Genomic DNA, 14,001 nt, shown 5'->3' on the forward strand with positions numbered 1-14,001 from the left:
TTAAAACAGCAATGGGGCTAACACACATATTCTAGGTTCATTGATATAAATTTAAAACAGCAATGGGGCTAACACACATATTCTAGGTTCATTGATATTAATTGAAAACAGCAATAGGGCTAACAAACATATTCTAGATTCATTGATATCAATTGAAAAAAACAGCTATGGGGCTAACACACATATTCTAGGTTCATTGATATAAATTTAAAACAGCAATGGGGCTAACACACATATTCTAGGTTCATTGATATAAATTTAAAACAGCGATGGGGCTAACACACATATTCTAGGTTCATTGATATAAATTGAAAACATCAATGAGGCTAACACACCTATTCTAGGTTCATTGATATAAATTGAAAACAGCAATGCGGCTAACACACATATTCTAGGTTCATTGATATGAATTGAAAACAGCAATGGGGCTAACATACATATTCTAGGTTCATTGATATAAATTTAAAACAGCAATGGGGCTAACACACATATTCTAGGTTCATTGATATAAATTTAAAACAGCAATGGGGCTAACACACATATTCTAGGTTCATTGATATTAATTGAAAACAGCAATAGGGCTAACACACATATTCTAGATTCATTGATATAAATTGAAAAAAAACAGCTATGGGGCTAACACACATATTCTAGGTTCATTGATATAAATTTAAAACAGCAATGGGGCTAACACACATATTCTAGGTTCATTGATATCAATTGAAAACAGCAATAGGGCTAACACACATATTCTAGATTCATTGATATAAATTGAAAAAAACAGCTATGGGGCTAACACACATATTCTAGGTTCATTGATATAAATTTAAAACAGCAATGGGGCTAACACACATATTCTAGGTTCATTGATATCAATTGAAAACAGCAATAGGGCTAACACACATATTCTAGGTTCATTGATATAAATTGAAAACAGCAATGGGGCTAACACACATATTCTAGGTTCATTGATATAAATTGAAAACAGCAATGGGGCTAACACACATATTCTAGGTTCACTGATATAAATTGAAAACAGCAATGGGGCTAACACACATATTCTAGGTTCATTGATATAAATTGAAAACAGCAATGGAGCTAACACACATAATCGAAGTTCATTGATATAAACTGAAAACAGCAATGCGGCTAACACACATATTCTAGGTTCATTGATATAAATTGAAAACAGCAATGGAGCTAACACACATATTCTAGGTTCATTGATATAAATTTAAAACAGCAATGGGGCTAACACACATATTCTAGATTCATTGATATAAATTGAAAACAGCAATGGGGCTAACACATATATTCTAGATTCATTGATATAAATTGAAAACAGCAATGGGGCTAACACATATATTTTAGGTTCATTTATATAAATTGAAAACAGCAATGGGGCGAACACACATATTCTAGGTTCATTGTTATCAATTGAAAACAGCAATGGGGCTCACACACATATTCTAGGTTCATTGATATAAATTGAAAACAGCAATGGGGCTAACACATATATTCTAGGTTCATTTATATAAATTGAAAACAGCAATGGGGCCAACACACATATTCTAGGTTCAGTGTTAGAATTTGAAAACAGCAATGGGACTAACACACATATTCTAGGTTCATTGATATAAATTGAAAACAGCAATGGGGCTAACACACATATTCTAGGTTCATTGATGTAAATTGAAAACAGCAATGGAGCTAACACATATATTCGAAGTTCATTGATATAAACTGAAAACAGCAATGAAGCTAACACACATATTCTAGGTTCATTGATATAAATTGAAAACAGCAATGGGGCTAACACATATATTCTAGGTTCATTTATATAAATTGAAAACAGCAATGGGGCCAACACACATATTCTAGGTTCATTGTTAGAAATTGAAAACAGCAATGGGACTAACACACATATTCTAGGTTCATTGATATAAATTGAAAACAGCAATGGGGCTAACACACATATTCTAGGTTCATTGATGTAAATTGAAAACAGCAATGGAGCTAACACATATATTCGAAGTTCATTGATATAAACTGAAAACAGCAATGAAGCTAACACACATATTCTAGGTTCATTGATATAAATTGAAAACAGCAATGCGGCTAACACACATATTCTAGGTTCATTGATATAAATTTAAAACAGCAATGGGGCTAACACACATATTCTAGGTTCATTGATATAAATTTAAAACAGCAATGGGGCTAACACACATATTCTAGGTTCATTGATATAAATTTAAAACAGCAATGCGGCTAACACACATATTCTAGGTTCATTGATATAAATTGAAAACAGCAATGCGGCTAAAACACATATTCTAGGTTCATTGATATAAATTGAAAACAGCAATGGGGCTAACACACATATTCTAGGTTCATTGTTATAAATTGAAAACAGCAATGGGGCTAACACACATATTCTAGGTTCATTGATATAAATTGAAAACAGCAATGGGGCTAACACATATATTCTAGGTTCATTTATATAAATTGAAAACAGCAATGGGGCCAACACACATATTCTAGGTTCATTGTTATAAATTGAAAACAGCAATGGGGCTAACACACATATTCTAGGTTCATTGATATAAATTGAAAACAGCAATGGTGCCAACACACATATTCTTGGTTCATTGATATAACTTGAAAACAGCAATGGAACTAACACACATATTCTAGGTTCATTGATATAAATTGAAAACAGCAATGGGGCTAACACACATATTCTAGGTTCATTGATATAAATTGAAAACAGCAATGGGGCTAACACATATATTCTAGGTTCATTTATATAAATTGAAAACAGCAATGGGGCCAACACACATATTCTAGGTTCATTGTTATAAATTGAAAACAGCAATGGGGCTAACACACATATTCTAGGTTCATTGATATAAATTGAAAACAGCAATGGTGCCAACACACATATTCTTGGTTCATTGATATAACTTGAAAACAGCAATGGAACTAACACACATATTCTAGGTTCATTGATATAAATTGAAAACAGCAATGAGTCTAACACATATCCATGTTTCGAGCAGCCCTCGTTGTAAGTAAAATATTCTGCTTCAATGTCATACTTTAATAATACTTTACCTTCAGTGGCTGTACATATTTGTTATCACTCGCCACAATTTTCCTTCAATGCTAATTTGCCATAGTGCATATCGAAGACCTTCTTACCAAACACAATCAAATGTTTTTCTAAAACCCAAAAACGTCAAATCTAATGGTTTATTTCTCTGATTTACGTTTTGTTTGTTTCGTTTACCCAAAACTTGCTCGCAATTTACTTGTTTAGTTTTTTATTTTGTTTTTTTCTATTACTAGAGTAGAATCCTGGTCTAAGACCACAGTTATATAAGACCTTTCTTTTGGGCATTTTAAAAGTTATCAGTATTTACGATTTGATTTCCCATCTGCCTTCCTAATTCCTATACGATGCATAAACTTTGCCTGGATTTAATATGTTTCTGAATATTATTTTTTATCAAAGAGTTATTTTTTGTCCTAATTGATAACGCTCTACATGAATCACTGTTTTTAATCCACTGTCTGTGTTATCGACGGGATTTTTTTTCTTTCATTCATAGTTGTTTTAATCTTATTAATAATACATCGACCACATATCAGTGAGTCGTTTCCAATTGCCATGACATGACGCGATACGCCAGCAAACAAGTACATGTAATACATCGACCACATATCAGTGAGTCGTTTCCAATGGCCATGACATGACGCGATACTCCAGCAAACAAGTACATGTAATACATCGACCACATATCAGTGGGTCGTTTCCAATGGCCATGACATGACGCGATACTCCAGCAAACAAGTACATGTAATACATCGACCACATATCAGTGGGTCGTTTCCAATTGCCATGACATGACGCGATACTCCAGCAAACAAGTACATGTAATACATCGACCACATATCAGTGGGTCGTTTCCAATGGCCATGACATGACGCGATACTCCAGCAAACAAGTACATGTAATACATCGACCACATATCAGTGGGTCGTTTCCAATGGCCATGACATGACGCGATACTCCAGCAAACAAGTACATGTAATACATCGACCACATATCAGTGAGTCGTTTCCAATGGCCATGACATGACGCGATACTCCAGCAAACAAGTACATGTAATACATCGACCACATATCAGTGGGTCGTTTCCAATGGCCATGACATGACGCGATACTCCAGCAAACAAGTACATGTAATACATCGACCACATATCAGTGAGTCGTTTCCAATGGCCATGACATGACGCGATACTCCAGCAAACAAGTACATGTAATACATCGACCACATATCAGTGGGTCGTTTCCAATGGCCATGACATGACGCGATACTCCAGCAAACAAGTACATGTAATACATCGACCACATATCAGTGGGTCGTTTCCAATTGCCATGACATGACGCGATACTCCAGCAAACAAGTACATGTAATACATCGACCACATATCAGTGGGTCGTTTCCAATGGCCATGACATGACGCGATACTCCAGCAAACAAGTACATGTGATACATTGACCACATATCAGTGGGTCGTTTCCAATCGCCATGACATGACGCGATACTCCAGCAAACAAGAACATGTGATACATTGACCACATATCAGTGGGTCGTTTCCAATTGCCATGACATGACGCGATACTCCAGCAAACAAGAACATGTGATACATTGACCACATATCAGTGGGTCGTTTCCAATTGCCATGACATGACGCGATACTCCAGCAAACAAGTACATGTGATACATTGACCACATATCAGTGGGTCGTTTCCAATGGCCATGACATGACGCGATACTCCAGCAAACAAGTACATGTGATACATTGACCACTTATCAGTGAGTCGTTTCCAATTGCCATGACATGACGCGATACTCCAGCAAACAAGTACATGTGATACATTGACCACATATCAGTGGGTCGTTTCCAATGGCCATGACATCACGCGATACTCCAGCAAACAAGTACATGTGATACATTGACCACATATCAGTGGGTCGTTTCCAATTGCCATGACATGACGCGATACTCCAGCAAACAAGTACATGTAATACATCGACCACATATCAGTGGGTCGTTTCCAATGGCCATGACATGACGCGATACTTCAGCAAACAAGTACATGTAATACATTGACCACATATCAGTGAGTCGTTTCCAATTGCCATGACATGACGCGATACTCCAGCAAACAAGTACATGTAATACATTGACCACATATCAGTGAGTCCTTTCCAATTGTCATGACATGACGCGATACTTCAGCAAACAAGTACATGTAATACATCAACCACATATCAGTGGGTCGTTTCCAATTGCCATGACATGACGCGATACTCCAGCAAACAAGTACATGTAATACATTGACCACATATCAGTGGGTCGTTTCTAATTGCCATGACATGACGCGATACTCCAGCAAACAAGTACATGTGATACATTGACCACATATCAGTGGGTCGTTTCCAATGGCCATGACATGACGCGATACTCCAGCAAACAAGTACATGTGATACATTGACCACATATCAGTGAGTCGTTTCCAATGGCCATGACATGACGCGATACTCCAGCAAACAAGTACATGTGATACATTGACCACATATCAGTGGGTCGTTTCCAATCGCCATGACATGACGCGATACTCCAGCAAACAAGTACATGTAATACATTGACCACATATCAGTGAGTCGTTTCCAATTGCCATGCCATGACGCGATACTTCAGCAAACAAGTACATGTAATACATCGACCACATATCAGTGAGTCGTTTCCAATGGCCATGACATGACGCGATACTCCAGCAAACAAGTACATGTAATACATCGACCACATATCAGTGAGTCGTTTCCAATTGCCATGCCATGACGCGATACTTCAGCAAACAAGTACATGTAATACATCGACCACATATCAGTGAGTCGTTTCCAATGGCCATGACATGACGCGATACTCCAGCAAACAAGTACATGTAATACATCGACCACATATCAGTGAGTCGTTTCCAATCGCAATGACATGACGCGATACTCCAGCAAACAAGTACATGTAATACATCGACCACATATCAGTGAGTCGTTTCCAATGGCCATGACATGACGCGATACTCCAGCAAACAAGTACATGTAATACATCGACCACATATCAGTGAGTCGTTTTCAATGGCCATGACATGACGCGATACTCCAGCAAGCAAGTACATGTAATACATCGACCACATATCAGTGAGTCGTTTCCAATGGCCATGACATGACGCGATACTCCAGCAAACAAGTACATGTAATACATCGACCACATATCAGTGAGTCGTTTCCAATGGCCATGACATGACGCGATACTCCAGCAAACAAGTACATGTAATACATCGACCACATATCAGTGAGTCGTTTCCAATGGCCATGACATGACGCGATACTCCAGCAAACAAGTACATGTAATACATCGACCACATATCAGTGAGTCGTTTCCAACGGCCATGACATGACGCGATACTCCAGCAAACAAGTACATGTAATACATCGACCACATATCAGTGAGTCGTTTCCAATGGCCATGACATGACGCGATACTCCAGCAAACAAGTACATGTAATACATCGACCACATATCAGTGAGTCGTTTCCAATCGCCATGAGATGACGCGATACTCCAGCAAACAAGTACATGTGATACATTGACCACATATCAGTGGGTCGTTTCCAATTGCCATGACATGACGCGATACTCCAGCAAACAAGTACATGTAATACATCGACCACATATCAGTGAGTCGTTTCCAATCGCCATGACATGACGCGATACGCAATATTTATTAAAGTACTATACTGGTATTTTTCCTTCCTTGTACAAGATTTTTGTTTTGACGTACATCGACCAATTGTTTGTTTACCGGGGTGAAAACACATAATTAAATAAATGAATAACCTAGACAAAGTTAAACATTAACACACACTCATGAAAACTAACCTTGACAAAGTTAATCATTAACATCCGTTAGATCACTAAGTCATTCTATCACATGACCACACAACAAGTGAGTACTGGACCACGAAACGACAACCAACCAAAGATCAAGCTACAACATACGTCAATACCTGCCTAACCCAATCACAATACGATGAGATATGACCAGTGATGTAAAAATGGACAGATGTAAGACATGGTACCTGTTAAATGTCGCGGCTATGATCACTCGTCAGGATTCGTTCAAGCATTAATATTAGTGTGCTTTGTTCTTAACATAGATCACGCGAGAATAACACGAGATTTGAGCATTGAATGCAGCTCGTGACATACGACGGCTTTATGTAAAATGTCAATGTACAAGAATTATACAAAGTTGCCACAGAGGCAATGTATTGTTCCCACACACGTTACTATATTGTTCCCAGAAAGGTTAATACATCGGCTTACTGTAGGTGTATCATAGCTTAACACTTGTAACGTTTCCTCTAATGAATAGTACCGCATGAAATGTATACTATATTCTTTAATATTTGGTGCACAGGGTAGGGCATATGCATCGACTATAGATAACACACTTCCACATGCATGGACTAAATGTTTCATTTCTTTGTATGAGAATGACTTACCACATCAATTTATGAAACGAACAGACATATATAGATTTCAATTGTCTGTGTGTGTGTAACTTCTTTGTTGCCATATAAATATGTGAAACACACACATATAGATTAAATATTTCAATTGTCTGTGTGTGTGTAACATGTTTGTTGCCACACAAATATGTGAAACACACATATATAGATTAAATATTTCAATTGTGTGTGTGTGTGTGTGTGTGTGTGTGTGCGTGACTTGTTTGTTGCCATATAAATATGTGAAACACACATTTATAGATTAAATATTTCAATTGTCTGTGTGTGTAACTTGTTTGTTGCCACATAAATATGTGAAACACACATATATAGATTAAATATTTCAATTGTCTGTGTGTGTAACTTGTTTGTTGCCCTATAAATATGTGAAACACACATATATAGATTAAATATTTCAATTGTCTGTGTGTGTGTAACTTTTTTGTTGCCATATAAATATGTGAAACACACATATATAGATTAAATATTTCAATTGTCTGTGTGTGTAACTTGTTTGTTGCCATATAAATATGTGAAACACACATATATAGATTAAATATTTCAATTGTCTGTGTGTGTGTAACTTTTTTGTTGCCATATAAATATGTGAAACACACATATATAGATTAAATATTTCAATTGTGTGTGTGTGTGTGTGTGTGTGACTTGTTTGTTGCCATATAAATATGTGAAACACACATTTATAGATTCAATATTTCAATTGTCTGTGTGTGTAACTTGTTTGTTGCCATATAAATATGTGAAACACACATATATAGATTAAATATTTCAATTGTCTGTGTTTGTGTAACTTGTTTGTTGCCCTATAAATATGTGAAACACACATATATAGATTAAATATTTCAATTGTCTGTGTGTGTGTAACTTTTTTGTTGCCATATAAATATGTGAAACACACATATATAGATTAAATATTTCAATTGTGTGTGTGTGTGACTTGTTTGTTGCCATATAAATATGTGAAACACACATTTATAGATTAAATATTTCAATTGTCTGTGTGTGTAACTTGTTTGTTGCCATATAAATATGTGAAACACACATATATAGATTAAATATTTCGATTGTCTGTGTGTGTGTGTGTAACTTATAGATTAAATATTTCAATTGTCTGTGTAACTTGTTTGTTGCCATATAACTATGTGAAACACACATATATAGATTAAATATTTCAATTGTCTGTGTCTGTGTGTGTAACTTGTTTGCCACATAAATATGTGAAACACACATATATAAAGTAAATATCTCAATTGTCTGTGTGTCTGTAACTTGTTCGTTGACATATAATATGTGAAACACACATATATAGATTGAATATTTCAATTGTCTGTGTAACTTGTTTGTTGCCATATAACTATGTGAAACACACATATATAGATTAAATATTTCAATTGTCTGTGTGTGTGTAACCTGTTCGTTGCCACATAAATATGTGAAAACACAATATATAGATTACATATTTTAATTGTCTTTGTGTGTGTGTGTAACCTGTTCGTTGCCACATAAATATGTGAAACACACATATATAGATTAAATATTTCAATTGTCTGTGTAACTTGTTTGCCACATAAATATGTGAAACACACATATATAGATTAAATATTTCAATTGTCTGTGAGTGTGTAACTTTTTTGTTGCCATATAAATATGTGAAACACACATATATAGATTAAATATTTCAATTGTGTGTGTGTGTGTGTGTGACTTGTTTGTTGCCATATAAATATGTGAAACACACATTTATAGATTAAATATTTCAATTGTCTGTGTGTGTAACTTGTTTGTTGCCATATAAATATGTGAAACACACATATATAGATTAAATATTTCAATTGTCTGTGAGTGTGTAACTTTTTTGTTGCCATATAAATATGTGAAACACACATATATAGATTAAATATTTCAATTGTCTGTGTAACTTGTTTGCCACATAAATATGTGAAACACACATATATAGATTAAATATTTCAATTGTCTGTGAGTGTGTAACTTTTTTGTTGCCATATAAATATGTGAAACACACATATATAGATTAAATATTTCAATTGTGTGTGTGTGTGTGTGTGACTTGTTTGTTGCCATATAAATATGTGAAACACACATTTATAGATTAAATATTTCAATTGTCTGTGTGTGTAACTTGTTTGTTGCCATATAAATATGTGAAACACACATATATAGATTAAATATTTCAATTGTCTGTGAGTGTGTAACTTTTTTGTTGCCATATAAATATGTGAAACACACATATATAGATTAAATATTTCAATTGTGTGTGTGTGTGTGTGTGACTTGTTTGTTGCCATATAAATATGTGAAACACACATTTATAGATTAAATATTTCAATTGTCTGTGTAACTTGTTTGTTGCCATATAACTATGTGAAACACACATATATAGATTAAATATTTCAATTGTCTGTCTGTGTGTGTAACTTGTTTGCCACATAAATATGTGAAACACACATATATAAAGTAAATATTTCAATTGTCTGTGTCTGTAACTTGTTCGTTGACATATAATATGTGAAACACACATATATAGATTGAATATTTCAATTGTCTGTGTAACTTGTTTGTTGCCATAAAACTATGTGAAACACACATATATAAAGTAAATATTTCAATTGTCTGTGTAACTTGTTTGCCACATAAATATGTGAAACACACATATATAAAGTAAATATTTCAATTGTCTGTGTGTGTGTGTAACCTGTTTGTTGCCACATAAATATGTGAAAACACAATATATAGATTACATATTTTAATTGTCTTTCTGTGTGTGTGTGTGTAACCTGTTCGTTGCCACATAAATATGTGAAACACACATATATAGATTAAATATTTCAATTGTCTGTGTAACTTGTTTGCCACATAAATATGTGAAACACACATATATAAATTAAATATTTCAATTGTCTGTGTGTCTGTAACTTGTTCGTTGACATATATGTGAAACACACATATATAGATTAAATATTTCAATTGTCTGTGTAACTTGTTTGTTGCCATATAACTATGTGAAACACACATATATAAAGTAAATATTTCAATTGTCTGTGTAACTTGTTTGCCACATAAATATGTGAAACACACATATATAAAGTAAATATTTCAATTGTCTGTGTGTCTGTAACTTGTTCGTTGACATATATGTGAAACACACATATACAGATAAATATTTCAATTGTGTGTGTAACTTGTTTGTTGCCATATAACTATGTGAAACACACACATATAGATTAAATATTTCAATTGTCTGTGTGTGTAACTTGTTTGTTGCCACATAAATATGTGAAACACACATATATAGATTAAATATTTAAATTGTCTCTGTGTGTAACTTGTTTGTTGCCATATAAATATGTGAAACACATATATAGATTAAATATTTCAATTGTCTGTGTGTTTGTAACTTTTTTGTTGCCATATAAATATGTGAAACACACATATATAGATTAAATATTTCAATTGTGTGTGTGTGTGTGTGTGTGTATGTGTGTGTGTGTGACTTGTTTGTTGCCATATAAATATGTGAAACACACATTTATAGATTAAATATTTCAATTGTCTGTGTGTGTAACTTGTTTGTTGCCATATAAATATGTGAAACACACATATATAGATTAAATATTTCAATTGTCTGTGTAACTTGTTTGTTGCCATATAACTATGTGAAACACACATATATAAAGTAAATATTTCAATTGCCTGTGTAACTTGTTTGCCATATAAATATGTGAAACACACATATATAAAGTAAATATTTCAATTGTCTGTGTGTCTGTAACTTGTTCGTTGACATATAATATGTGAAACACACATATATAGATTAAATATTTCAATTGTCTGTGTGTAACCTGTTCGTTGCCACATAAATATGTGAAAACACAATATATAGATTACATATTTTAATTGTCTTCCTGTGTGTGTGTGTAACTTGTTCGTTGCCATATAAATATGTGAAACACACATATATAGATTAAATATTTCAATTGTCTGTGTGTGTGTAACTTGTTCGTTGACATATATGTGAAACACACATATATAGATTAAATATTTCAATTGTCTGTGTAACTTGTTTGTTGCCATATAACTGTGTGAAACACACACATATAGATTAAATATTTCAATTGTCTGTGTGTGTGTAACCTGTTCGTTGCCACATAAATATGTGAAAACACAATATATAGATTACATATTTTAATTGTCTTTCTGTGTGTGTGTAACTTGTTCGTTGCCATATAAATATGTGAAACACACATATATAGATTAAATATTTCAATTGTCTGTGTAACTTGTTTGTTGCCATATAAATATGTGAAACACACATTTATAGATTAAATATTTCAATTGTCTGTGTGTGTAACTTGTTTGTTGCCATATAAATATGTGAAACACACATATATAGATTAAATATTTCAATTGTCTGTGTAACTTGTTTGTTGCCATATAACTATGTGAAACACACATATATAAAGTAAATATTTCAATTGTCTGTGTAACTTGTTTGCCATATAAATATGTGAAACACACATATATAAAGTAAATATTTCAATTGTCTGTGTGTCTGTAACTTGTTCGTTGACATATAATATGTGAAACACACATATATAGATTAAATATTTCAATTGTCTGTGTGTAACCTGTTCGTTGCCACATAAATATGTGAAAACACAATATATAGATTACATATTTTAATTGTCTTCCTGTGTGTGTGTAACTTGTTCGTTGCCATATAAATATGTGAAACACACATATATAGATTAAATATTTCAATTGTCTCTGTGTGTGTAACTTGTTCGTTGACATATATGTGAAACACACATATATAGATTAAATATTTCAATTGTCTGTGTAACTTGTTTGTTGCCATATAACTGTGTGAAACACACACATATAGATTAAATATTTCAATTGTCTGTGTGTGTGTAACCTGTTCGTTGCCACATAAATATGTGAAAACACAATATATAGATTACATATTTTAATTGTCATTCTGTGTGTGTGTAACTTGTTCGTTGCCATATAAATATGTGAAACACACATATATAGATTAAATATTTCAATTGTCTGTGTAACTTGTTTGTTGCCATATAACTATGTGAAACACACATATATAGTTTAAATATTTCAATTGTCTGTGTGTGTGTAACCTGTTCGTTGCCACATAAATATGTGAAACACAATATATAGATTACATATTTTAATTGTCTTTCTGTGTGTGTGTAACTTGTTCGTTGCCATATAAATATGTGAAACACACATATATAGATTAAATATTTCAATTGTCTGTGTGTGTGTAACCTGTTCGTTGCCACATAAATATGTGAAAACACAATATATAGATTACATATTTTAATTGTTTTTCTGTGTGTGTGTGTAACTTGTTCGTTGCCATATTAATATGTGAAACACACATATATAGATTAAATATTTCAATTGTCTGTGTAACTTGTTTGTTGCCATATAAATATGTGAAACACACATATATAGATTACATATTTCAATTGTCTGTGTAACTTGTTTGCCACATAAATATGTGAAACACACATATATAAATTAAATATTTCAATTGTCTGTGTGTCTGTAACTTGTTCGTTGACATATAATATGTGAAACACACATATATAGATTAAATATTTCAATTGTCTGTGTAACTTGTTTGTTGCCATATAACTATGTGAAACACACATATATAAAGTAAATATTTCAATTGTCTGTGTAACTTGTTTGCCACATAAATATGTGAAACACACACATATAAAGTAAATATTTCAATTGTCTGTGTGTCTGTAACTTGTTCGTTGACATATAATATGTGAAACACACATATATAGATTAAATATTTCAATTGTCTGTGTGTGTGTAACCTGTTCGTTGCCACATAAATATGTAAAAACACAATATATAGATTACATATTTTAATTGTCTTTCTGTGTGTGTGTAACTTGTTCGTTGCCATATAAATATGTGAAACACACATATATAGATTAAATATTTCAATTGTCTCTGTGTGTGTAACTTGTTTGTTGCCATATAAATAAGTGAAACACACATATATAGATTAAATATTTCAATTGTCTGTATACATATATATATATATATATATTTCAATATTTCATATCATAGAATATTAATGTGCATGTGTTTATTTACAACACTGTCATTGTTGTATGTTAAGTTTATGTTGAGTTTGATTTACTTATTCAATAATGTTGGTGCGTATTAAGATATATAGTTCTTTGTGATATAAATAAGACAGCTATATAATCTGGAGGTCAGTACTGTGTAAGAATTCAATAGCAGCTCGTTCATATACTTTAAATGAGTGTA

Source organism: Saccoglossus kowalevskii, chromosome 18 (assembly GCF_978046115.1).
Source record: "Saccoglossus kowalevskii chromosome 18, keSacKowa6.1, whole genome shotgun sequence".
NCBI classification, from domain to species: Eukaryota; Metazoa; Hemichordata; class Enteropneusta; family Harrimaniidae; genus Saccoglossus; species Saccoglossus kowalevskii.